The sequence below is a fragment of the Mirounga angustirostris genome, unplaced genomic scaffold, assembly GCF_029215605.1.
Source record: "Mirounga angustirostris isolate CCGP_5_RB_7025 unplaced genomic scaffold, mMirAng1.0.hap1 SCAF_14, whole genome shotgun sequence".
In the NCBI taxonomy this organism is placed as follows: Eukaryota; Metazoa; Chordata; class Mammalia; order Carnivora; family Phocidae; genus Mirounga; species Mirounga angustirostris.
Window position 1 is genome coordinate 14,544,762 of NW_026991722.1, and position 26,128 is coordinate 14,570,889.

Consider the following 26,128-nt stretch of genomic DNA (forward strand, 5'->3'; position numbering starts at 1 on the left):
ATCACTTCAATGAGAACTGGGGGACAAGCTGGGGCAGGCTAAAGAATTTCTGTAACCGAAGGGATGGCTGTGCCTCAAGTTCTAGCTCTTAAACTCAGATTGACTGTTAAGTAAAAGCAAGCTAGGTGTGCCTTATTTAGGGTGACGTGTTTGTTAATAAAGAACAATAGTGTGCTAGAAGGTCAGTTACCAAGTATTGGCGGTTTTCCTCTTTGGACTGATAGACAGAAACCCAGCTCATGTTTCTCTCATGCTTGTCCAAGAAGAGATGGTCTGAAAGAAGGAGTCTTAACCTTCTTTTTCATTAATCCATGCAACTAAATAATGCTCCGTTTCTACAAGATTAATGAAAAAGATTGGTAAGAAACAGCTATGCTGTTTTACGGACTTAGAAGATGGACTAAAGGGCATGACCCCAAATCTATCACCAGAATACTGTGATGGATGGTCATAAGGGAATATTCCATGTGTTGCAAGGCACAAACCTATCTGTAACTTCCCCAAAGAGCACTAGGCTGAGTGTCCCACAGTTTGTCCCCTTGGTTCTATTTTCATTACCTCTTACTTGTTCATTCTATAAACTTCTGTTCCTCCTGGTAAGTAGGGACTGATAATTCTCCTGCCTACTTCACAGGACTACCTGAGGATCTCTCTGCTAGGATAATGTGGGTGAACATACTCTGTAAATGACTGAGGTGCCAGCCAAGCAACCATGGAAGGAGAAGTTACTTGGGTTGTGTGTTAAAAATGGTGAAGCTGAGCCTGAACCACATTTCGTGGGCACTTTTTGAACGAACATTCTGAAAGGGCTTAATGAATATATATTATTTCACAGATTTCTACATCTGGGTTAAGTACTTGGGGTATTAGAGTCTGGCCTAGCCTAATTCTGTAATAACCACAATTATTTTTTTCCCTATAAGGGAACTTAATGAAGGACTAGCTGTTAGAAAACTGTAGAATAGAGAAAAATTCTTTTTTTGGATTGCATTTATCAAAGCTAGAACTCAATATATATACTTTTTAAAATATATTTCATGTCCGTGTTTCACATGTGTACATTTTGCCTGAGCATTATTTTTTTTAAGATTTTATTTATTTATTTGAGAGAGAGAGAGTGAAAGAGAGAGCACGAGTGAGGGGCAGAAGGAGAAGCAGACTCCCTGATGCAGGGCTCAATCCTGGGACTCCGGGATCATGACCTGAGCCGAAGGTAGATGCTTAACTGTCTGAGCCACCCAGGTGCCCCACCTAAGCATTATTTTTGACTATTTTGTGTTTTCTCTGGCTGATTTCAGCATCTTGCTTTTGGATTCTAAGTGCTCAGGTGCAGGCGTGTTTGTGCGTGGGGGTGTGCAGATATCCCCTTTCCTGCTTGTACTGGCTAAATTTTCTGGACAGAATGAGATTTGAGGAAATTTTGTGGGATTTTAAATACTGTCCCTTATATTCTCTCATCTCTTACAAACTAGACATGCATTCTTGCCAATTAAAAGCCCCTGTCTTCACCTCGGTGTGATCTGAAGAGCTCAAGAAAAAAAAAAGGTGTTCTTTGGAATCTTTGTGATGAATATTTTGTAGGCAGTGCGGCTGCCTGAGCTTTCATCTGTCTCTTCTGCCCACTTTGGCCTCCTACACATGAGTGCAAAGCCCTCATGTTCTTCCCTTTCGCTGAACACGTACGAGAATGGCTTTAGATGTTTAGGACCTGTGGAGCCCTCGGTGACCCTGTGAAAGCCCAGGTGGTCCGGGTGCCCCACTCATATTCCCCCTTACACACATCAAATATCAAAGCCCGCAGCGCCTGTAAACTCTTTTTGTGTTAAATAACTTGATAGCTACAGTTGATGGAAAGCACTTTATTCCTGCTTCCTCAGGGCAGAATGCATGAAAAATACTCCCTGCCTAACTTTTCACAAAGTAAAATCTGGGTTATACAAAAGTTACATTATTCTTTTCACAATTAGAGCCATTTATACAAGCGAAGGGAAGTCAGTTCTATCAGAAATACTAACCAGTTTTCAGCTGTTGTAAAAAATACGGTTCTCATGTTCATGTTTTTCCTACGGGATAATAGTAGTGATGATCTGTTTGAAGGTAGGCTAATTCTGTTCTTGTAAAGGAAGAAGCTAATATATGTATATTTGCGTGTATAGATCTGCTTTGGAAGACCACATACACCACACAAAGAATACATTAGTGGAAATTGACTTCTGTGTTAAATGAGTCTTTTAAAAGTTTTTCCCCCATCCTGCCTGAAGAAAGCAAACAGCTTGGTAATGAACACAGTAGGAAGAAATTAAAGTTGTGGATAAAGTGTGCTCTTGGTGAATTGTTTATTTCATTACTTAAATTCGTTGTGATATTTAAAATGTAGGGGGAAGGGAATGTTACCGCTTTCTCCTTGAAATGAACTGGGCTTTTATGGTCTCTCTCTGATTTCTTTCTTCATTATTCCAGTTTTCCTGAGCTTTTCATGGTTAATGGAAGTACTGCTCAGTAAAGCTCAAATGACATCTCTGTAGAAGCAGAAAGTCAGTTGCCTCTGCTGCTGACTCCCCCTTTAGAGGGAAGGTGTTTTAATTTTCTGATGCGGCCTCATGCCTTTAAGAGGTTAGTATAGACAGTGGTGGTGTGGTTTTGGGTAGCTAAACTTCTTAAGTTATCACTTTTACTTATAGAAAGAGCCTTAAAAATGTACTTAAAAAGAAAAAAGAAACCTTGTGAAGATCCTAGATATGGCAGGGGGATGTGACTGCGTACCGGGACACATGGCAGCATTCAGTCAGAATGCATCTCAGCGTCACCATGCTATCCTGCCTCTCAATCAAAGGTCTCACCTGAGAAATAGGAGCAAACACATTTTACTTAGGAATCACAATTCTTCAGTATAGAATATAGAACCCCTAGAGAACAGAGCAGGTGGTTGTGGTATAAATTGGAGTGAAAAATTCATATGATGGTAGTATCTTTGAATATGTACATTTCACAAACAACAAGATACCCATTGTGGAATCCTATAAAGAAAATATTTTCATTGCTCCTATGAACAGACTTGCAGCATTCCTGAATCTGGACGTGTATGTCTATACTACTGATGACCAGAGTCCACCACTGGGGATGTGTTTCGGGAAGGGTGTTTACTATGGTTTTGTATGCTGGAAGATGAGACACTTCTCTGACCTGAAGTCTTTTCCATTTACTACAGATGTGCCATCTTCAGTTTCCTCCTGGGCAGTCTGTCATTAAGTGAGTAGAAGCTTCATCTCTCTTTTGTGGCCATCAACATACCAGCCTACGCAAAGCTACCCATCTGTGGAGGCGACTGACCCTTGGCAGAGCCAGAAGAGGTTGTCCAGGTACTAGATTTCTTGGATTTGGGTTGTGCTCTCACTTCCACTCCCCTACTCCACGCTTTACCTGCCTCATGATACTGTCCCCAACCCCAAAGTTAGCATTTGTGAAATGGATATGGCTTAGAGTCAGTGTGTACATTTAATGTGGTCATATTTCTTTCCTCTACCCCTCAAAGAGGCTGTTTATAAATTGATGGTGTCTAGAATTGAGGAATTATGGTATTGCCTTTTTTTTTTAATTGAGCAGAAGAAAAACAAAGCATACTTAATTTCCATGAGATTTCTTAGAAAAGGTGGTCATTATTCTTGCTTATTCTAATTTTGCTCACCTATATTTCTGTGAATTCGCACTTCTCCAGGTTCCTCAAAAACTGGAAATTCTGAGCCTAACGGTTCAGTTGTTAAAATGTTCACTCCTCTGTTATCGTCTCTGAAATTGTCATTTTCTCACCACTTATTCTTTCTCCTCTCCTTTTCTTTCCCACAACCAAACTAGTTTATGAGAGGGAGTGCTTTTAAGAAGCTCAAAAATGGAAGCGTGGGGCTGACGTAGCTGAGGGGGAGGTATAGGGTGGTTAAACCAAAGAGTTTAGGAACAGTATCTGGTTTTATATGAGGGTGTGTGCATGTGTATGTGTGTGCGTGTGTGTATGTTTGTGTCCGTCCATCTTTCCATCCACGTGTGGGTGAGAGGAGTAGAACAAAAAAAATGGGAGAAAGTATGAATTATGTAATTAGGAGCTGGCTCTGAAAAGCCTGACTAGGCCCATAATAAAAACCGCCTTGTGCATCCTACATATATGCTGATCCTCTAGCTATAAACTCCCTAGCTCAGGTCACAAATAAAGGCATTTCTACTTTAGAAATCCTTTCACTAGAGTTCATGCCCAATTCCTCCTTACTTTCATTCCTATTATAATTATTTTTTCCATTTGAGGATGCCCGGTATTTCTTTCCGTATCTTCCAAGAATGGCAAATACATTCTTACGGATCTTTTCACGCATACTTAGTATCTAGTACATGTCTTAATCCTAACGGAGTCAGGAAGTTTTTGACCTACTTTATGCTTCCTCTAGTTTTCACTTTTAATCAAGCTAATGAAAGTACAGTTCAGTCCATGGGCAATTTCTTTGACTACAGTTAGACAAGAATGATCAGTTTGGATTTTTCAGAGTTGTCTCACATGCTCACTAATTTTTCTAGTCTTATGTGGCATTTATAATTGCACTAAATTGGTGCTTGTTCATTTTAAAAAAGCATGTGTTTTAAATTAGGTAATTCTCTGGCTAAAGTTCTTCTTTGAAAGAAGTTGCAAATAATTGCTACTTACTGTTTTTTCTTTAATTTTGCCTTTGCACAGAACGTTAGGAAAGCAGGACAATTCTGTAGTCTTTCCTGGACCATAAAGGTTAATCCATAGGAAGAAGCGTTTTGGCAAAAGTCCGTTTGCTGTCTAAAATTAAGACTTAACTTATTAATTTGATAAGTATTTGAGCATCAAATATGCTTGATCAATAGTGGTTTGTGAAGCCAAACGAAATGGAGTTTCAGTTTTAGCCCTACCACTTCTTACCTGTGCTGTCTTGAGCAAGTGACTTAAACTCTTTGAGTCTGTTACTGACTCTCATGGGGTGATTGTCAGAATTAAGTGAAAAATGTACATGAAGCTCTTAGCACGGTATTCGGCGGATGGTTAAAGCCTTGTGTTGGAAAAACAGTAGGTGCTTAATAAATGTTAGTCCTCTCTCCCTCCTTCAAGGAGTTTACAGTTTAGTGGGGGAGTGGTAATGGTAGTGGTAATGGGAGTAGGAGTGGGGCGTCGCTCGTGGCAGTGATGATGGTGGTGTAGCAGCAGGAATCGCAGAAGCAGCGACAGCAGGAGCATCCGGCGTGGCGTGTTCACCTCATGCCAGGCTGTGTTAAGTCCTGTACCTCTACTTTGTCATTTAGTCTTTGCAAGAAGTCTATGAAAAGGTATCCTTTCCCCATTTTACACAGGGACAAACCAGTAGTGGGTGGTGTGCTGGGATGGCTCCTAGGCTCTCACCAGCTCGCACGAGAGCTGATTTGCACGTCTCTTTGCAGCTCCTTCAACTGGCCCTGGTGTGAGTGTTGACACTGGTGTGAGTGTTGGTGTAGGCAAATGCTGTGGGGAGAGTGAGCGGGTCAGCTTGGATTCTTCCTCTGGAGCGACTACACCACGCGTTGCGTATGTGACTGACTATGACACGGATCTGTTTGTGATATGGGCCGCCAGACCCCTACAGACAGTGCTGGGCCAGGTTAGCAGAGATGACAGATGATTTCTGTCAGGGAGGGAAAGTTTAAGGTAGCCTGTGAACTAGACCTTGAAGGATGGAGAGGAGGGAAAAAAGTGAAAGCAAATGCAAGTGCCAAGGTGCAGAGGCAGGATGCAGATGCCTGTCAGAATAGTACTTGAATTCGCTTGGAGAACGGGGCCTGTTCAAGAGAGTAATGAGAGATGGGGCAGGGGAGACAGGAAAAAAACAGTAGCTAGGAGCTGTGAACATTGCTGGACTGAAGTGTTTTGAATCCGTAGTTGTTTAGAATCCGTAGATTAAAGGTTTCTGAGCATGCAAACGAGCCATTCCCATCACTGTTCAGGAGTGTTGCTGGAGAGGGGCGGAGAGCAGGTGCGAGAGTCCGTCTAGAGTCCAGGGGAACCTGTAAGGGGAACTTCAACCAGGAATCCCGGGGTAGGAAAAGGATCGGGGAGGAGTCTGAACCCTTGAAGAGGCAGAGTGTCCATCACTGGGAAACTGAATCCATGTGAAGGGATGTGGGTACGGGGGTGGGGGAGCTAATGAAACAATGACAGGAAGGTTCTGTGCTTAGGTTACAGATGGAAATTGGGAGGAGGCATTCGTTAGAGGCAAGGTAATAAATTTGGTTTTAGACTTAGGGATAAAAAATTCATCCTTCTATGCCTGATTATTTAAAGAAGCAAGAACTTTCCTTCTCTTTTTAGTCCAAAACCTCAAAGCAGCTTTGGACATAAAGAATGTGAGCTCCTTCCTCTCCCTGAGAGTGGTTCTGGCTGGCCGCTTCCAGAGCACACACTGCATGCAGGCCCCCTGCTCCTGACCCAGGGCTGGACCTGCTCTAGGTGCCTTCCTGTGGCCGACTTGGTGAAGCTGATCCGGGGCTTCAGCTCAGCTAGGGACCTTTTGACCTGTCAGCTCCCAGATGTTGTCCCCTTTACACAATACCCACTCTCACGTTGGGAGTCATGCGTGTTTTATCTTTCATTTTTCTAATGTGTAAGGAATGTGTACATAGAGGACAACTGGATACTCTGTTCAAGGAAAAGAAAAATTCCTGGTAAAACAAAAATCACACTGATATTTATTATTTCTCCTGTTAAAAGAAAAGAGAAACTTATCTTCTAAAATCTGTTTTCAAAAAAATACCTCTCTTTTGGAAAATGATGCATAATTTGGACTCAGGACATCTTGGCTTAAGACTTTCTAGCTCTGCCCTTCCATGTGTGATGCTGGGTGTTTGCTTAACCTTGTTGAGGCTCAAATATCTTCTTTCAAGGGCTTAAAGGTTTAAAGGTTGTCGAAGATTATCTTGACCTGATATAATACTATAGATCAAGTTCTGTTTTATTTTATTTTTTGACTTCTTCTGTGTTTCCCATCTCATCTCTCTTCTCAGAGTGCCTCATGCATTTCCCATTGGCTCTTCCTTATTCGATATTGTAATTATTTACTTGTCTTTCTCTTCCCCATATTGTAAGCTCCTTGAAGACACAGATAGTGTCTTTTATCCCTATAGACTTGATACCTAGTGCGGTATTTGACACATCCCAGGTGTTTAGTAAATATTAACTGAGTGCCGATGTGTTTTTATTTTTTTATTTTATTGTTTTTTAAAAATTTTATTTATTCATTTGAGAGGAGAGTGAGAGAGAGAGATCACGAGCGGGGTGGGGGAGAAGCAGACTCCCTGTTGAACAGGGAGCCCGATGGGGGGACTCGGTGACCTGAGCCAAAGGCAGACATTAAACCGACTGAGCCACCCAGGTGCCCCATGAAATATCTATTTTAGATATTAGCAGTTGATTTCCCAGTAGGATAGTTGAGGATTTCGTTCTCTTTAAATATATTCCCACTCATTCTCCCCTCCCTCACCCTCTTAACACAGTTCTTTCTCAATTTTCGCTAAAAGAATAGTCAAAATTTACTGTTTTATGAATGAACGTTGTTTCCTATCAAGCAAAGTTGTACGTTAAGAGTCTAATTCCTGTTTTCTAGAACAGTTTTGTTTTTCTGGATTAACAACTGCCTAGTATTTTCTTTTGTCCTCTTCTTTATGTATGTGTCACTATTACTTTTTTCAAATGTTCCAAAGATCTGTTTCATGCTTATCGATAATTTTTCCAAATACTGCAAGAATTTCTCAAACCCTCTAATACCAGTTTCATTTCCGCCCCCTCCCCCAGGACCCTCCCTCCCTGGCCTGGCTTCTGTGTCTAGGCCTAGTATATAACTGTTACTCTAGGGCTTCTCCTCATGAGTCCCCTGTGCTGGATCTCCTTTCTCTAGGATCACATATCTTTTTCTTATTTTCCTCTATCATTTTGCTAAAATACATGAAATTTCTCAATGGTAATACCGAGTTCTAGAAGACAGTAGAGCAATTTTCATCATAGACTTCTATTCATAACCAAACTAGACAGAATAAAAATATTTTAAAAGGAAATGTAAAGGAATGAAATCTTGCCATTTGCAATGACGTGGATGGAACTGGAGAGTATTATGCTGAGCGAAATAAGTCAATCAGAGAAAGACATGTATCATATGACCTCACTGATAAGAGGAATTCTTAATCTCAGGAAACAAACTGAGGGTTGCTGGAGTGGTGGGGGGTGGGAGGGGTGGGGTGGCTGGGTGATAGACATTGGGGAGGGTATGTGCTATGGTGAGCGCTGTGAATTGTGTAAGACTGTTGAATCACAGACCTGTACCTCTGAAACAAATAATACATTATATGTTAAAAAAAGAAGAAGAATAGGGCGCCTGGGTGGCTCAGTTGGTTAAGCGACTGCCTTCGGCTCAGGTCATGATCCTGGAGTCCCGGGATCGAGTCCCGCATCGGGCTCCCTGCTCGGCAGGGAGTCTGCTTCTCCTTCTGACCCTCCTCCCTCTCATGCTCTCTGTCTCTCATTCTCTCTCTCTCAAATAAATAAAATAAAATCTTAAAAAAAAAAAAAGAAGAATATAGCAGGAAGGGAAAAATGAAGGGGGGGGGAGTCGGAGGGGGAGACGAACCATGAGAGACGATGGACTCTGAGACACAAACTGAGGGTTCTAGAGGGGAGGTGGGTGGGTGGGGGGGATAGGTTAGCCTGGTGATGGGTATTAAAGAAGGCACGTACTGCATGGAGCACTGGGTGTTAATACACAAACAATGAATCATGGAACACTACATCAAAAACTAATGATGTAATGTATGGTGATTAACATAACATAATAAAAAAAAGAAAAAAATATAGTCATATGGTGAAGACTGGACTAAAAGAGGGTCTAGATTCAAGAAAGAAGGGACTGTCAAAGTAATAGGTATATACCCTTTCCCCTGAATTAAAGACATAAAATGCTAAACTACCAGAGATAACTTCATGGTTATATCCCTTTAACTAGACAACTAAAAAATACCCCAGAATTTTAGACCACTGTAATTTTTTAAACCCCAATTCCCTCATAAGGTTTCCTAGCATCTCTACAAAGGATGCTAACTTCATATTACAACAAATGATGCCAAAGTCTAGAGCATTTCTGACATATCAGGGTTTATTTTATCTGCTGTCCAAGAACAAAACTATCACGTGTAAAAACTCATTGTTTTCTGGACTTTTTTGCCTCTGTACTGTCTGATTATACATGCCTCTTAATACGTTGGTGGATATTAAGTATGAGAAAATATTAAATAAAATTAAAAGACTGAAGGCAGAAAGAATAATAATATCCAAACTGTTAAATACTTTTTTACAGATTAAAAATACATGGGCAAGTACTTGGAGAAAGAACTTCTGGGGTTGCCTTTGGGGATTGGGTTTTGGAGGGGGGCAAGGAACTGCTCTTTCTTTTAAGCTTTCCAGTACTGTCTTGTTTTCTTTTGACCAACGCATATATTTTACTTTTAATAAAATAAAGACTGATTTAAAATTTAAAAGCATTTTAAAATAAACAAAATAAATATTGAGGAACTAAATAGAAAAGAAAGCCTCCAAACAGACCTAATGAATATATTTTGTGTTTTTTTAGGACTTTTAAAAAACTTTTAAGTGTTTCTGAGATCAGAATGTATCTTACAACAATTAAAGTTATTAGTATTTACATTATTACCACTTATGTGTTAGTACCTTTCTCCCCCAACCAAAACTTGTAACTATTATATTTCTGGCACCTTTTGATTATGTTTTCATAGGATCAAGGAAGTGGAAATCCTTAAGTATAGGATTTTTCAGAACTCTGCTCTTCTAGGCACTAGAAGTTCTGAAGCTTTTTCAAGGTGAAATTGCTAGGCTCTGCCTTCCTCTTAGTTCTCCTTTTCTTTATTTCTATATCCTCTTTACGAAGCTCCATCTTAATCTACATTATATATTTGGCAAGGTAGACTTCTTCAGTAAGTTGGTTAACTGTGGTTGGAAAAACTATATCCTGTCCTTCACCATCCACCATCCACCACTCTTTATTTCACTGGAGAGTCAAATGGGAAAAATCAAACTAGGCAGGTTAGTAGAACATTTAAAAAAAGTAAAAAAAAACTAAGAGAAGATAATAGGTGAATATTGTTTTTACAGTACTGGGTTGAAGAAGCCTTCTCAAAGTACCATCCAAGGTAGTGAAGGATAATGTTAATAGATTGAACTAAATAATTACTAGAAATTGTTATATTTTTAGTATAAAAATCAAGCAACATACATGAGAAAACCCTGACCATATTAAAGAGTCTTTATGCTCATTGTTAAAAGAGGTGATCAAATGACAACAAGAGAAATTCATAAAAAAGGAAATAAAATGACCTATAATATATGATAAACATTTTACTTTTGCGAATAGCTGAAGAAAATGAGTTATTTCTAGCCTCTTAAATTGGAAAACATTACAAAATAAGCTAACCCATGTTGCTGAGAATGTGGGGAACTAGACATTTTCATATACTTCAGATAGAAGTGTAGGTTGACAAAAGCTTTCTTGAAAGCAATTTTGCAGTATGTGTCATGTCTTTAAAATGAATATGTAATTGGTCCTAAGGAAATAATTTTGATACATATTTTATTTGAATTTAAATCTATTTATATTTATTATGGTATTCTTATTGTAGCAAAAGACAAGATTAATCCAGATTTCCAACAATAGGTGATTTTAAAAACTATGATATACCCATTCAAAGGAATATCATGCGGCTCTGTCTTTGAGGGAAGGTCGAGAATTGGTTTTAAAGCTGTTCTCAAAAAAAGCATTTATTGTCAACTTCTAACACATTTTTGCCACATATGCTTCAATTGGAGAAACAGAGTTTATGTACTTCACAGTTTTATCAGAAAGTGGGAAATCTACTCCAGAAATACCTCAAAATGAATTAATACTGTGAGTCAAGTTATGTTAGAATTAGCTGATCCTGGGCTGGTATTGTCCATTATTTATAGATCCCAGTTACCTTTATAGGAGGTAATTGTAGAAGGCATTGCCTTTAAGCCTGAGATTCAATATTCTCTACTCCTCCTTGATACCACTGACTCTTAGCTGTCCCCAATAGAGCATGCCCAGCCATGCTCAGACAGCCATGTGCATGTGACAAGAGTGCTTATTTGATCTGCAGGCTGTAGCAGCAGCTTCCTTCTAATTATATCATAGTGATACAATCATGAGGCAGAGATTGGTTCAATATCCTCACTTTCTGGGCTGTGTTTATTCCCTGATGGTTCTTTGGTAGTGTTTTCTGGCTCAGTAATGGAACCACCTTTCAAGCAAATGTGTGGTGTCTTAATTTGAACCCTGAATGGACTCCCCTTGCTTCCCAAAAATCTAGTCCAGTTTGATGGTTCTAATGATTCTAATAGAATCATTGAACATATACTTAAGTTTATGTTCTTCTTAAGGACATTTACCATGTTAACAAGGGATATATAAAAAAGGAGATTCCTAAGTGGCCCAAGCGAAACAAATTGGTTTAAAACTAGCGAAGTGGAGCCATGATGGGTTCCAGAAGTGACCAGTGGGGTCATGAGGAGTGAGAACTGTTCTCAAGCTAGGATCTTCTAGTTATTTCAGGGTCATCAGAATCCAGTTTAATGTTGGTATCAAGGTCACTAACTAGCTTCAGGCCTGGATCAAGAGGCACAAATGTAGCCTCACACAATGAGGTAAGGGGAACTTACCCACTGATCCTCCATATCTGACTTTGTACTGGATCATTTGGCACTAATTCCTATTTTCTGGCTAGCTATTGCTATGAAGCAAATCAGCTCAAAATGTAGTAGCTTAAAACAGCAATTATTTTATTAATTTTTGTGGTGTCTGTAGGTCAGGAATTTGGATGCGTTTTGGCTGGATGATTCTGGCATGGGGTTTCTCAGGCATCCGCAGTCAGATGGTGGCTGGACTGGGACGGCAGGGGTCTGGTGCCGCCGGAGCCCCTTGGGCGTCTCTGTTCCTTCACATAGTCTCATTTAGTATGTTCACATGCGATTTACACATGGACTAATTTGGGCTTCCTCAGCATGGTGGCTTCCATGAGAGCATTTGGACTATGTACGTGGTCAGGGCTCGCAGGTGAGCACATCCATTCTCAAAGCAGACAGTGCATTAGCTTTTATGACCCAACCTCAGAATCCTCTCAAGCTTCCCTTCTGCCATATTCTGTTGGTTATGAGCCACTTCCAAGTCCACACACTCAAGGGAACGGAATTAGACTCTACCTCTCGAAGGGGAGTGGCAAGGCTCCAGGAGAGCCTGTGGGATGGCACATATTATTGTGACCATCGTTAGAAAATACACTTTGTCGCACCTGGCCCATCAGTCAAGCTCTCCAGGGCCACTGAGTTCAGTGTGGAAGAGCTTTTGTAATCTCAGATAAGCAAAGGCAAGTTTTTGTATTTGGAAGGGGATTTGGGGAGCGTGGGGGATAGTCATTCTTTGATTAAAAAAAAAACATATATAGAGAGCAAGTTCTGTTTGGCCTAATTTCCATGTTTGCTGTGATAGAGATGGGTGTATGTAAAGGACAGGTGTATCTATATAAGCGATACCTGCACAACTTATGATTACTCCTGCTCAGGCTTAACAAATAAAGAAATGTGGTTCTGACTCTTTATTACTGAGTGACTAGAGAATTGTTATCAATGGATCATTTTCAACTTTAGTACAGTGACAAGTAGTATTTTTAAAGGAGTAAGTTCTGTATCAACTGTTTAATATTCATATTTTAAGGATATCTAAAGTCATGATCACTAAGCATTGAGATTTTACCGAAGTGGAACAAAAGTAAAGTGAAATAATGAATAAAATAAAATCTAGTGATATCTGGAAATAAGAGCTCACTGAACAAATACAAGATTGGTGGGTCATAGTGGATATCATTTCCTCCCAGTTTGACTCCTAATTGTTTTCTCTGTTGGGTCTCTTGCTCTGCTTACTCTAGCCATGGAACAAATGGCACTTCCAGCCATCAAAGTAGGAATCCAGAAATTAATGGAAGATTCCTTCTGTCTCCAACTCCCCCAGTAACTTCCACACCTTCACCACTGTAGCTGCTTCCTAAATGGTGTCCCTGTTCTAATCTATTCTCTTGTCAGCCAGAGAGATCTTACCAGGTCACTCTGGTAAAAGGTCTCTTAACGGCTCTTTGGCTCTTCGTTTCTTAACTGATAAAATCTGAACTCCTTGACAAGGTACTCAGGGACCTACATGATCTGGTCCTGCCTACCAGGCATTTCCTGTCCCTTCTCCTCTCATATTTTTTGGTCCATTAAAATAAACTACAGACCCTTTATTTTAACACCTTCATGCTTTTGTTCAAACAGGAATGCTTTTTCTAGGCCCTTTGCTTGGCAACCTCTCTTCCAGGAAGCGTTTGTTAATTACGAGACCTGTCTTCTGTGCCCCCATGCCACTCTGTCCATCATACCAGCCAGCCCACATGGTCTGCTTTCCCCACTACCCTTTGAATTCTCTGAGGGCAGCGACTGTCACCCTGTGTCTTCAGAATTAGCACAGTGTCAGCAGCAAGCAGGAATTTAATAAAACTTGGAATAGAATAAAATTAAACAAAAAGTGAACAATGAATGGTTCAGCAATATGACATTCTCATTTCAGTGAGAGTTGTGGTACTTGTATAGCAGCAGTATTAAAAGAGTAGGATCCTGAGGATCTGCCAGGTGGGACTGGGTTCCTCACCAGAGCTTTCTTGGTTTCTGAGAGCTGCAACCCAAAGGGGGCTGCAACCCAAAGGGGGCTGTGAAGTGAGGGTGGAAGCTTGGATCAGGTTCAGAGGAGTCCTCAAGGCTCTAAAGATGAAACCTACAGTGTCCAAGGAAAGGAAATTTTTTTTAAAAAGATTTATTTATTTATTTATTAGAGAGGGAGAAGAGAGCACGTGCACCAGTGAGAGGCAGAGGGAGAAGCAGACCCCACCCCTGAGCAGGGAGCCCAATGCGGGACTCGATCTCAGGACCCTGAGATCATGACCTGAGCTGAAGACAGGTGCTTAACCAAGACTGAGCCACCCAGGCAACCCTTAAAGATTTATTTTTTATTTTTTTTATTTTTAAGTAACCTCTACACTCAACGTGGGGCTTGAACTTACAACCCCGAGATCATGAGTTGCACGCTCTACCGACTGAGCCAGCCAGGTGCCCAGGAAAGGATATCTTTTTTTTTTTTTTTAAGATTTTGTTTATTTATTTGACAGAGAGAGATACAGCAAGAGAGCGAACACAAGCAGGGGGAGTGGGAGACGGAGAAGCAGGCTTCCCGTGGAGCAGGGAGCCCGATGTGGGGCTCAATCCCAGGACCCTGGTATCATGACCTGAGCCAAAGGCAGATGTTCAATGACTGAGCCACCCAGGCGCCACCAGGAAAGGATATCTTAAGGCTAGAGAAGAAAAAGTCAATGTAGCTTGATAATGGCATCCAAATTTTAAAAATTCATCTTCACTGAAGACGGGCATCTCCTAGGGATCAGGGGCATGGACCATGGCCTTAATCAGTAGAGGAAGAGATTTAAACAAAGATTTCCTGACAGTGAAGCTTATAAAGTGGGGCAGATGGCTTATGGAAATTAAGAAATCTGCCCTTTTTTGAGCAGGGGAAGACAGGAGCAGGAGACTAAAGGGTGGGAGGAAGCTTCCACAAACTCAAGTAGGTCTGTCAAACGTGGGAATGGCTTTTTGCAAATCCCATAAATCAGTGATTTTTCAAATGCTGACTTTACATCATAGTACAACATTTACAACATTTCACTCATTTTTGCCTAGAAGAAATGCTGAATTTATGAGCATACAGTGAAAAGAACCTTCTCTAAAGTGCAGTCAGTTGGTGATGATGCTTGATACTAGCTATTTCTACTTTTACTTGCTGTAAAGGATCTGTTAAAGAAAGGAAAAAACTTTTTTTTTTTTTTTTAATAACTTGCTGATTGATCTTAGGTAACACTTGTGGCAAGATAGGATTGTTAGCTCTGCTGTCTGGAAAAATTGTGTGTCTCTGTTCGTTGCTTTTATGCTGGCACTTTCTAATATTTAAATACCATATAGCAGCACCACAAAGATGTTCAAATGTTACTAGTGGAAACTGCATTAGCAGTTAAAATTACTGTATATTTCTTTTCTATGTCAGTAAAAGGAATTGGGTTTCTTTGGAATGGAAAATGCTCTTATGTATCTTTTGCAAAATTTAATTTATTAGCTCTTTGTCTTATAGTCCCTTTCATTTTTTTTTCTTATATAGTAAAGAATCATTAAAAGAAACACATATAAACTCTTCAAGGTTTTGTTCTTATACTGTAAGGCTAAGAATAGTTTAAGGGGAGCCAATCCACATGCTTTAATCCATATGAGGGAAAAAGATTTTGTAAATGTTTCTCTTCAAAGTACTAAAAGTAAATGAAAGTTAAAGGGGGAGGCTAAAAAGAAAGCCTTATTAATGGGAAATACATTCTGATAAATCAAACTGATTCCAATCTTAATAGTCAGTTTAAATAATAGAATTGATTAATAGTATCAAATTAGGATTAAAGAAAGGGATAAAAATCTATTTCCACAAGTTGTTTCAAAACAAGGCATTCACTGGCTGATGCCATATGATATCAGTCTGATTATACTGTACACAATAAAGCATGCCCTACAATAAAATCCTGCTGGGAGGTGTGTTTAATCAGATGCCTTTGATATTATTTGAGCGAAAGCTACTGTGGGCTCAAAAGAATCAAAGAAAAAATCTTTAGCTCCCGCAATCAATCTTAATCCACTGTGGATGCTGGTGCTCTACACATACCCTATCCTAATCTACTCTCAAACATAAGCATGAGCTAACTGGTTGGGATTTCAGATTTGTCTTTTCAGAAGCCACAAACAGAAATTTGTTTTGCTTAATAACCATGTTCTACACTGACTGTTCATTCCTAAGCTTCTCACAAATCAAGTCAAGATAAAGATTTTCTGTTGGCAGGAATTTTAGTGGACACTGGTGAGTACAATTAACAGCCATCCAATAATAATTTAAAATTACTGTCTTAGCTAGCTTTGTTTGGCTCCCACAGGAACTAAATCAACACTTGCACTTCCCAAGACATTCTTTATGTGTCATTGCCCAATTTTAAACCAGATTTTGTGAAGCTATGTCCTGGAAATAACAGACGAAATGAAAAGTTTTATAACTTACTTTTCTCCTTCTTCCACGGAGTGCACTATATTTGCATTTTCCTGAGCTTGTCACTGTAGTTGTGGAGTTCACTTCAAGTTGCCAGCTTCCAGTGTATGTCAGAACAACTTAAAGTGGTCCTCCCTCTGCCAGTTTGAAATTGGTCCTTAAATTATAATCAGCTCCAACGGAGGCTGCTGGAGGTAGGGAATTTAGTTCAGTAACTTTGAGGGGAGAAGGCTGCTCCAGCTAAAGCTTTCTTTACCCCTCTGCCAGTGCCATGGGGTTGGAAGACATCTCGGGGGAGTAAGGCCCAGCCAGCCACCAAGTTGCTGATGCAACCTAAAGCTACTTGGGAAGGGAAGGAGAACAAAAGGCATCACTTATGTTAGGTGATTAGCGGCAAATGATGTATGGGGGTGGGAGGGAGCCTGGCGTACACAGGGGAGGGGGGCTGGCAGTTGCCCTTGTCTAGAAGGGGGAAGGACAAAGAATGCTGTCCCTGAGCATTGGAGGCCCTGGGGGATTTCTTAACAGAATCAAACGGCAGAGGACTATTAGCAGCCTGGTACAGTAAGAGCTCAAGTTCTTTGGACGTGTTGGCCTCACAGACAGCTGAAAATACCTAGTGGCAAATACCTATCAGCTACTTACGTATTTCAGAAACGAAAGATAATGGGAAGGTGAACAAATTGCACATCTTTTCCACTACCATTGCTCAGGGTTTCCAGTAAGTACAAGCAGTGTCTCAGCTGAGCTGCTCTTTCAAATTATTGTTAATTAAATAATACTCCCTAAGAAATCTGTCATTACAGGCAGCCAGGAATGGGTTTGTTTAGTTTGCTTGAGGCTATTAATGCTCCAGCAAACGGGCTCTTAATTGCCAGACGAGGTAATTTCATTGGGGGTTGTAGTTCACGTTTCCCAACAATTTTATGGTATATTTTATATCTTAAACTTTTCCTTTTTGTTTCTCTGTCTGGAGTTGAGTTCTCTAATGCTTCATCCATTGAATTAGCCATTCTCCGTAATGGAAAAAATGCATGTTACTGAATCTGTAATTTTCCCCCCTATTTCCATTATGACTAAAGAGAAGCAACTAATAACGGATTTTAAAATTAATTTTCCCCTGCTCATTTCATTACTTATCCTTTGAAATAAGTGACTTTTGCTGGGAGAAATGATTTCTGGGATGTCACAGATGCAACTCTGACATTCCTTCTTGTCAACTGTTTTCCTAGTAGACAGGAGTGTTGGATGGGTAGAACAATTATCATTAGACATAGTTGAAAGGGGGAAAGATGAGGGCATTCGGCTCCAGAGAAGAGATGTGCTGTGGCCTAGAATTTGAAGTGACCTTATCGTCAAACATTTTCTTTCTGTTCATAAGCAGAGAATAAGGACAAATATGAAGAAAAAGTCACCTTTTTTTCAGTGTTATAAAAGCCTCCATATGCCATTTCAAAAAGAAGTGCTTTTTCAGCCTTTTCTTAAATGACCTCTTTTCATCATAATATAATCTATTTTTTTCACCTTTTGACCAGTACTTTGGTTTTCTAATAAAACTATGTACTTGTTTCAGAGGAATTACACTTTAGAATGCATCTTGGTGGTATTTCATCCAAGTTTCATTTGGTTGAATTAATGTGCAGGAGAGAGAGCGGGGGGAGAGAGAGAGAGAATAGTAGAAGCGAGAGTCACATAATCCAACCTCCAGGCGTAACTTTCTTCAGTTTCATATTTCAGTATCATTAGAGTAACTTTTATCTGTGATAAAAGCATAATTTAGCTGGATAGTACTAAAACATATATATATCCACATTTTATCAGTGATTTACTGTCCTGTGGTCAAAATAGTTTGCTTTCTTCCTCTTCGCCAAGTTCACGTTTTGTTATCTGGTGTCACTTGATAATCTTTCCTTCTCCTGTTTCCACCCCCCCTAGGTTCTTGTCTCTCTCTTTTTCCCATTAAGATGTGAATGGGCAGGCATCTCAGCCAATATGTCTATACATGGCTGAATACACTTGGAGAAAAGCAGGGTCTCCTTTTGTCTGGACCCTGGATGGCTGCGTGTCATTCCGCACCAACGGGCAGGGCCTCCCTCACAGTAGGAATTTTGTAATAATTGCCAGAACAAATTGAGCTAGGCTTATCAGTTCCTTTCCTTTTTCAGTTGGAAAATGGAGGGAATGGGAGAACAAGGCCATTTTTGACCAATGACAATACAGCATAGAAATAGATTGGATACAGCTAGTGCCCAGTCGTGTTGTAGACAACAGTCATCCATGTACACAATATATTGTGTACAGAGATGATAAGATGTTACCCCCACAGTCATCAAGCTAACTGAGCCTTGTTTTCCCCACATGCTCTAGGCATTCTGCTATGTACGATCTGCATTTACCGCAGTAGGCAGGGGGAGTGAGTGGAATTTATATGCAGACAGTTGGCAGAGGCAAGCAAACACAGATGTGACTGGTTGGTGCTTGTGTTCTTTTTGCACATTGTATAGACCAACAGAGGTAATATAATACTCAAGTTGTTTTACAGTAGGGAGCAATAAGAAAAACAGTCTTTGGGAAGAAAGTTGAATATAGGGGAAAAAAATTCATTTAAAAGTCGATATATATTTTTTTCCTATACAAATTTTTTATCAGAATCTCTATGAACTATATATGATATGTGATACCGTCACCGTATCTAGATACACTGATATCTGATACCTGATATCATATATGAGATCTGCAATGTATCTAGATCCTTCTCTGTGTTTGCTGTGTATTTATGTGTGTGTGTTTGTGACTATGTGTTTTTATTCATTAATTCCACATATATGGATGTAGCTGGAAACTATAATGTACATATGGAGATGTAAATGCAAACATGCAATAGCAGAGATGATTTTAATTTTATATATATATCTATGTAAAAATATATGTATATTCATACTCCAAAGCTTGATTCTAAATCTACAAGTACCACGTGTTCCCTTCTGGAAATCTTTCCACCTTAACAAGAGACTGCATTGGGCTTGAGGGTATCCTGTGCACCCATGGCTCTGTATGGGGTTGTCACTACAGGTCGGTTGGGAGGCAGGGCCTTTGGTAAACTGGGCAGCCAGTCTGGTGTAGCTGAACTGCTAACGCAGCCAGGCCACCTGGCCGTGTGACAGCCCAGCCTATATTTTTAAAAATACTGCTATTTAAATAAATTGTGTGTGTGTGTGTGTGTGTGTGTGTATGAGAGAGAGAGAGAGAGAGAGAGAGAGAGAATGAGAATCCCCATTCAGTGGGGTTAAGCTTTGCTCAGCTGCTTCCAAAGCAACTGGAGGTAGACAAGACAAGGCGTCACAGCCAACTGAATGGCTTTCCATCTGCCCTCTGCTTTGCTTGGAAATAACCAGCCAGACCAACGGTTTTTGCTTTGTTCATTTTTTTCCTCTGGTCTGAAGCGGAGGCTGACATGAAACAAACATGGCATTTCCTTTTGAAAATTGGATTCTGAAATTGGCCTCATCTTTCCAGAAGCACAGTGCTATTGCAGTTTCTTCCCAGTTTTGTAAATGTCATAAACAATTTGTATATAAAGCTCCAAATTTGGAGGCAGTTACCACATGAGGTTTTTGCGATTTTTTCCGGGGAGGTGTTTGGTTTTTGGTGGTCATGAAGGGATACGGTGTAGCGGGATGCATGGAAGTGGTTTTCCCTGCACAGAGAGATGAAGAAAATGGGGTAACAAATTAATAATAAAGAACACATTTGCCGGGCTTTTATTAGCAGTTTTAAAGGAGACACGGTAAAATGTGAAGTCATGCAAATGTGGCTTCTTTAAGAACTTCATTAGCATCACCCAGAAGCTGTAGTTTACAATAAATGGCCACTGGGGCCCCCATAGGTCATGGCTCGTGGCCAGCTCACTGCAATCGAAGTGATGCTTACTGTAAGGCAAGTCCCCTGGACACGATGTATGAGGTACGGATGACAGTACATTATCTAAACCACTTGCACTGTAGTGATTTGAAATTGGAAGACTTTTAATGAAGCAAGCAGGGAAAAAAAAAGCTGCTAGAGGAATGCCATCTATTAAGGTCTCCTGGCAGAGACACCACATATGCTTATCTTTAAAAGGAGAGGTAAGGAAAAGAACGTTTTTAGATGAGAGTTACCAATATTCTTTAATACCTTGCTCTCCTCCTCCCCAAACACACACACACACACACACACACATACATGTGCACGCACATGCACCCCTGTACACAGAAGTGAAGAGATTTCCCTCACCCGTAACACCTTTAGTATGTCTTGATGTCTTGAATCTTTAGGGATTATAAGGAAAAAGAGCTGTTTTAGGGTGAAATAAGGGTGGGAGAATCCTGGTTACCAAGATTGTCATTTCCGTTCTCCACGCACGCAGTGAAAAGGCAAGCTATGCAATTTTAACTCTATTTTACTTTGAACTTGTGATGTAGTCATGGCTGGTCTCACAGACACAGTTAAGGCATATCGACTTAATAATGAGAGCAATCAGTAAGAAGGGCCATGTGCTATCTACAGGATCGGATTCTCCAGAGGAGGCAACTGGACGTGACGTGCAGCCGGATCACCTGGGTTCTAATCTCAGCTCCGCCATTTACAGGCTGTATGAATTTGGGCAAACACTAAACCTTTTTGTGTTTCCCTGTCCACACGTACGAAACAGAGCTGATGGTAGCTAGTTTATAAATCTGCTGCCTAAGTCATTGTAAGTGAAGTAAGGGAAAGGCCTTGGTACACTGTAAGTCCTAAATAAATACTAGTTATTAGTACTAGTGGGAGGAACACCATGGACTGTGGGATCAGGCAGAATCGGGTTTACATTTATCTCTGTGGGTTTTTTTTTTTTCCAAATTATTTCATCTTTCTGAGGCTCAGAGAGTTTTTCCAATCTGTAGAGTTGTAGGGTTGCCCTAAGGATTAAATCATCTCCTGTCTGCAACATGCGAAGCATAGTGTGTGGAACAAAACAGGTGCTCAATGAAAGTTTCTTTCCAAAAGTAGGAAAGACAACACTCCTGCGGTGCAAACTATAAAGCCTTTTCTCATAATTGCTTGCATCTTTTCCTGAGGTTTTTTTTGGGGGGCGGGCAATTAATCTGTCCAACTGCGGATTTCATATTACTTAGTCAGGAGTGGTGATTTCCCTAAAGGTATTGAAGTTGCAAATCCTATATTTGGTGGATAGGAGAAAATGGACACTTGTAGATAAGATGTAAAGTTCTACCTGGCTTGTCAAAAAGACACTCTATTCTTGATACATTTTTTGGGAAAAACAGACCAAAATACCCCAAAACATGCTTCTTCACTGTGACTATGTAGAAATTGTCAGATTCTCACGAGGCGAGGAAGGAAAATTATGCCACAAGTCTCTCCAAATATAGAAAAAATATGAAACATATTTTCCAGTGAAATAATTTGCACATAATTCTAACAGTAGAATCTGAAGGGGGTGTCTTAGCAGTATGTCTCCCAAATGGCAGACTCACCACTATGAATGGAGCCTCTTATTAGAGACTGTCCCAGATGCCTTTTGGGGTCCCTATGTAGCATATGTCTGTCTTGTTTAAGAACTGCTCCTGGGTCCCAAAGCCTGGGACCCTCCTGCGGCCTTGTTGATAACAAAAGACTATGTCCCTCTCCCAGGCTGAAACTGCTTAGAACAGGGTGGACATCTTGAGTCAAGGTGGGCCATACGGCTTCTCTTTCTTGGGAATGTGGACCTGGGATGTACAGGGATGGATGGGATGCTGTGTCCTGCAGAGGCTGTGCAAAGGAAGAATGGCAGAGAAGAGAGACACAAGGAAGGCACAAGACCTCTCTCTTCCCAGTTCCTGTCCCTTGGGAGGCTGAGCTGAACCTCCTGCTTTTGGATTCTGTGAGATACCTCTGTAACCATGCACTCACTCATTTCCCCCATTTCCTTAAAACTAGCTTGAGGAAACCAGTTTTGGTTATCTGAGACCAAAACTTTACTAGCAGGAATTATATCTGTCTCATGGAAAACTGTCCTCAAGTTGTGGGAAGAATAGTTCAAGATTTTCATAGAGTTAATCCTCTCTCCCACCCCCTCGATTGTTTTGAGCACCTTTATTACTAAGATGACCTGCAGAAGGTAGAGTCATAACAAGACGGCCTTGATAGAGATGGTGGTGATGTCATGAGCTACATATTCTGTAACTTTGCATGACTGGAACATCATGTCATGGAAAGATTTATGAATACTAATTTTTAAGAAATATACTATGATGCAGCATTTAAATAAAATAGTAAGTTTCTATTGTTAAATGTTAGATAATAAGTTTGAACATTTGTGAGATAACTAGGGTAGAATTTTTTTTTGTAAAAAGATGGGTAGACAATCACTCTCAGGGTTGTTTACGTGTTGTAAATCTTGTATTTGTATTTATTTCAAAAAGTGATTCATTACTCTTCAAACAGTGAAAAGAACTGCTTTGCAGTTCCTAGGGAATATGTCTTTATTCAGCTTTGTATTGTTTAGGTGATGAGTACACCTTCTTTTTAGGGCAGATCCTCATGTATGTGGGTGGGTTACTGAGATTTTCTGTAGAATTAGAATGAGGATAGTTTTTATTGACTTCGCACTCACAAACATCACCTTCCATTTGTTTTTTTTGGTGCTTTGATCTACTGTGCTGTTCAAACTTCTTGTTTCATTTCAATATTAATTTTTAAAATGAGCCATTAAAATTCACCTTAGTTGATGACAAAATTCCAAGCCATTAATTCTCTCTGAACATTAAGAATCGTTTTATTTCCAAAATATGAAAATTTAAAAATGCTTTGGAAATCTAATGTCAATTCAGTCTTGCAAACCTGGTAACTAAACGATCCAGGGTTCTTATTGCCATTTCTGTTTTATTTTCTTCATTATGATGGGAAATAATGTGCGTTACTAGCAAAAGGTCCACACAGAAAGTGGGGAGGGTGCCATTCTTTGTAGGAAGATGGCAGTTGTAATTATCAGATGCAAAGTTATGGTTGAGAGAAGCCCGAAGGCTAGAGGATGAGTACAGTTAATAGATTTGGTGCTTTTCTTTGCTTTTTATGCCTTGCTTTTTGGTAGCTGTAGGAGTATACATGTGGAGAGTAATGAGTGCCAGAGCCTGTTGACAATGACCCTATTTTCAGTTTCAATTTTAAAAAATACCAGGTGATGTTTTGGGCAGCCAGGCCAGCGAGCATCCTGACAAAATCTTCTCTCGGATTTACTTTGGAATTGATGTTGTCTTCTACGACAAGGCTGATTTTGAAATGATTGATCCCATTTGTGGATATTATCATTTCCTCAAGTTAGTTACAAATCAGAATTAGTGTGCTACAGTGGTAAATACTGTTGAGATTTTTCTAAATAGGTTCAGTGGTTCCATAGACGTTTTAGTAAGAATAATTCACATCCAGCCCGTGATGGAGGTTGCAGCTGCTTTCCCCTCAACCTCAACTTCAACTTCAGTTCTGTGCCTGGTTCATTAATGTCTGCTTGCAAATTGGAGGGCTCTGGCTATTTTTCACTCTGATGCTGATGTTTCCTCCTAGTCCCAGGTACTGGTAAATGGGTGTGGTGGCTTTCAGCTCCCATGTGGTGTCAAGTGACCGCCCACATTCATTCTCCACCAGTGTTTTGATCAGGGACCCAAGTGAAGATAGTTTTGACGGGTAACTGTCAGTTCCTGTGGCACGCTGTGCCCTGGCTGGTGTTCCCAAACTGCTAGGGTTGAACAGCGTATGAATTGAAGCATCCAGAACACACATGGAAGGGGATTGTCTGGTCTTTGCTGCAGTGTAATGAGGACAGAGGGAGGGGGTGTTGGTGGGGGGGTATCAGGGTTGAGGGGTGCAACTGGGTTAGCACAGGAAGAACAATGAGGAAAGTGATATTTCACACTTCAGGAAGATGTTAAACTTATTTTTTACCTTGTTAAACCACTAAACTGTTCTTCCCTCAGATGTTCCTTTGCATTTTTTTTTTTTTTTGAAAGTTAGGAATAGTTGACCATGCTGCATAAGCAGAAAACTCTGAGCTTATATAAAGCATATAATGATGTCATCAATAAAATTAAAAAAAACGAAATTGCCAGAGTGGTACATACTTAATTACGCACGCCTCTCGCTGTGCTCTATGGTAATAATGGCAAGCAAATCACAGAAACAGTGTAGCTGGTATTACTTTTAATAGGGAAGGGAACTAATATTTATTGAATTCCTAATATCTGCCGGGCTCCATGCTGGGTGCTTTACATATGTTATCTCATTTAATGTGTAGCTACACAAGGCATTTCCAGGGCCCAGTGTGCTTAGAGGAGGCAGAGGTTACACTTCCAGGCCCTTCGGAAGACCCATGATTCTCTTTCCTTTGGCAGAGGCACTTATTTTCCCAGTGGTCCAGGGTCCTTTTGCCTTCTCCCCGATTTGGGAGTTTGGACTTCCTGGGCCCTGGAATCTTAGCTCCAGGTGGATGCAGTGAGGAGGACACAGCTCCTTCCTTCCATACCGTATCTCACCTTCAAGTTTCACTAAGGGCTGGGTGTTGTGCTCCAGCCTCCAGATTGGAATTCTCTGTGAATACAAGGAAGCAGAACCCAAAGTAACTCGTTGCCTGAGTTTGAGGGAACGTGAATAGGAAACTCACTGCAGTCCCCAGCTCCGCTGTCTCTTCCTTTCCCGTGAACAGCTTCACAAAGTGAAAGGAAGAAGGCCAAGTTGTGTGCCTCAGGCGGAGGCCCCTCCACCCTTACCCCTCTGTTGCCCTTCCAAATAGGTTTATTAACAGTACCTGACATTTTACTACTTAAAGGGATTAGGGAATTCTTTGAAAGTCTGATAAACAATCTTGACTCCCCTTCCCAGAAAAATGTACCAGTGTTTATACTTCAAGTGAAAACTACTTGATTTAGATATTCACACAAACTGCCAAGGAAAACTTCTGAGAGGGTGGGGAGGGGAGGGGCGGTAGGGAGAGTGCATCATCCATTCATTCTTTAGTAGGATTATTTTATTCATTTGAGTACTTGAGATGTACTTAAGGCAACAGGAGCTGATGAGAGGAGGTGGGTAGTAGTGGTGAGAGATCATTTTGAAGTATGAGCCCTTGAGGGAGAAGGGAGGCCCAACTGGGGATGGTGGTAGGACTTATAGTGAAGGCCTTGGAGGGCCGTCCATCAGGGTGTACAGCCTTGCTGTGGGGGTCCATGGGCCAGTGGCTTGGTCATCACCCAGGGGCTTGTTAGGAATGCAGGATGGCAGACCCTTCGCCAGACATACTGAATCAGAATCTGCATTTTAACAAGATCCCACGTTCAAGTTTGAGAAGCATGGGTGTGTATCAAAGATACTAGGATAGAAGTCGGGAGCAGAGGTTGAGATGAGAGGAAGCTAGCAAGCAGGACTGGTGCTGAGAGGTTCCTGTGAGGGTGCCTATGAGTGCCTACAGGGTAGAGAAAAAAAGCTCACACAGGGGAAGAGCCAAGGGAAAGAGTCCTTAAGTAGTACTACAAGGGGAAGGTGGGAATATTCAAAGTCTGGGGAAGAAAGTCACATATTTAAATACTGTAACAACAAAAAGTCATTTACTATAATATGTTACATGATGAATGGTACATCATGACTTAGTGTGAATTATGTTTTCTGAACATTCAACTGGTATCAGAGATTTGTCATGCTAAATTATTTATGGAGTAAGTAACTTTAGGTAGTCTTCTATCTCTTCCCCTTGATGAATCTTTTGAACTTATCATTATCGTGTTTTCTTAAACCCTGTGTCACCCAGGGAGATGAGATCTCAAGGATCTTAAGTCATCAGCTCCTATCATTGGCACGGCCATCCC

General features: G+C 40.6%; 1 protein-coding gene across 7 annotated transcripts in view; it reads right to left on the bottom strand.

Moving 5' to 3' along the window:
* The window catches only part of CDH20 (cadherin 20), a 204,283-nt gene that overhangs the window by 57,151 nt on the left and 121,004 nt on the right, over nucleotides 1-26,128 (bottom strand). The window contains exon 6 of one of the 7 annotated variants that reach the window (XM_045886612.2): nucleotides 16,272-16,447. The exons of the other annotated variants lie outside the window; for them this stretch is intronic. The gene's annotated coding sequence lies outside the window, so the exon portion shown is untranslated. The remainder of the gene's footprint in view (nucleotides 1-16,271; nucleotides 16,448-26,128) is intronic. 7 annotated transcript variants of the gene reach the window in all.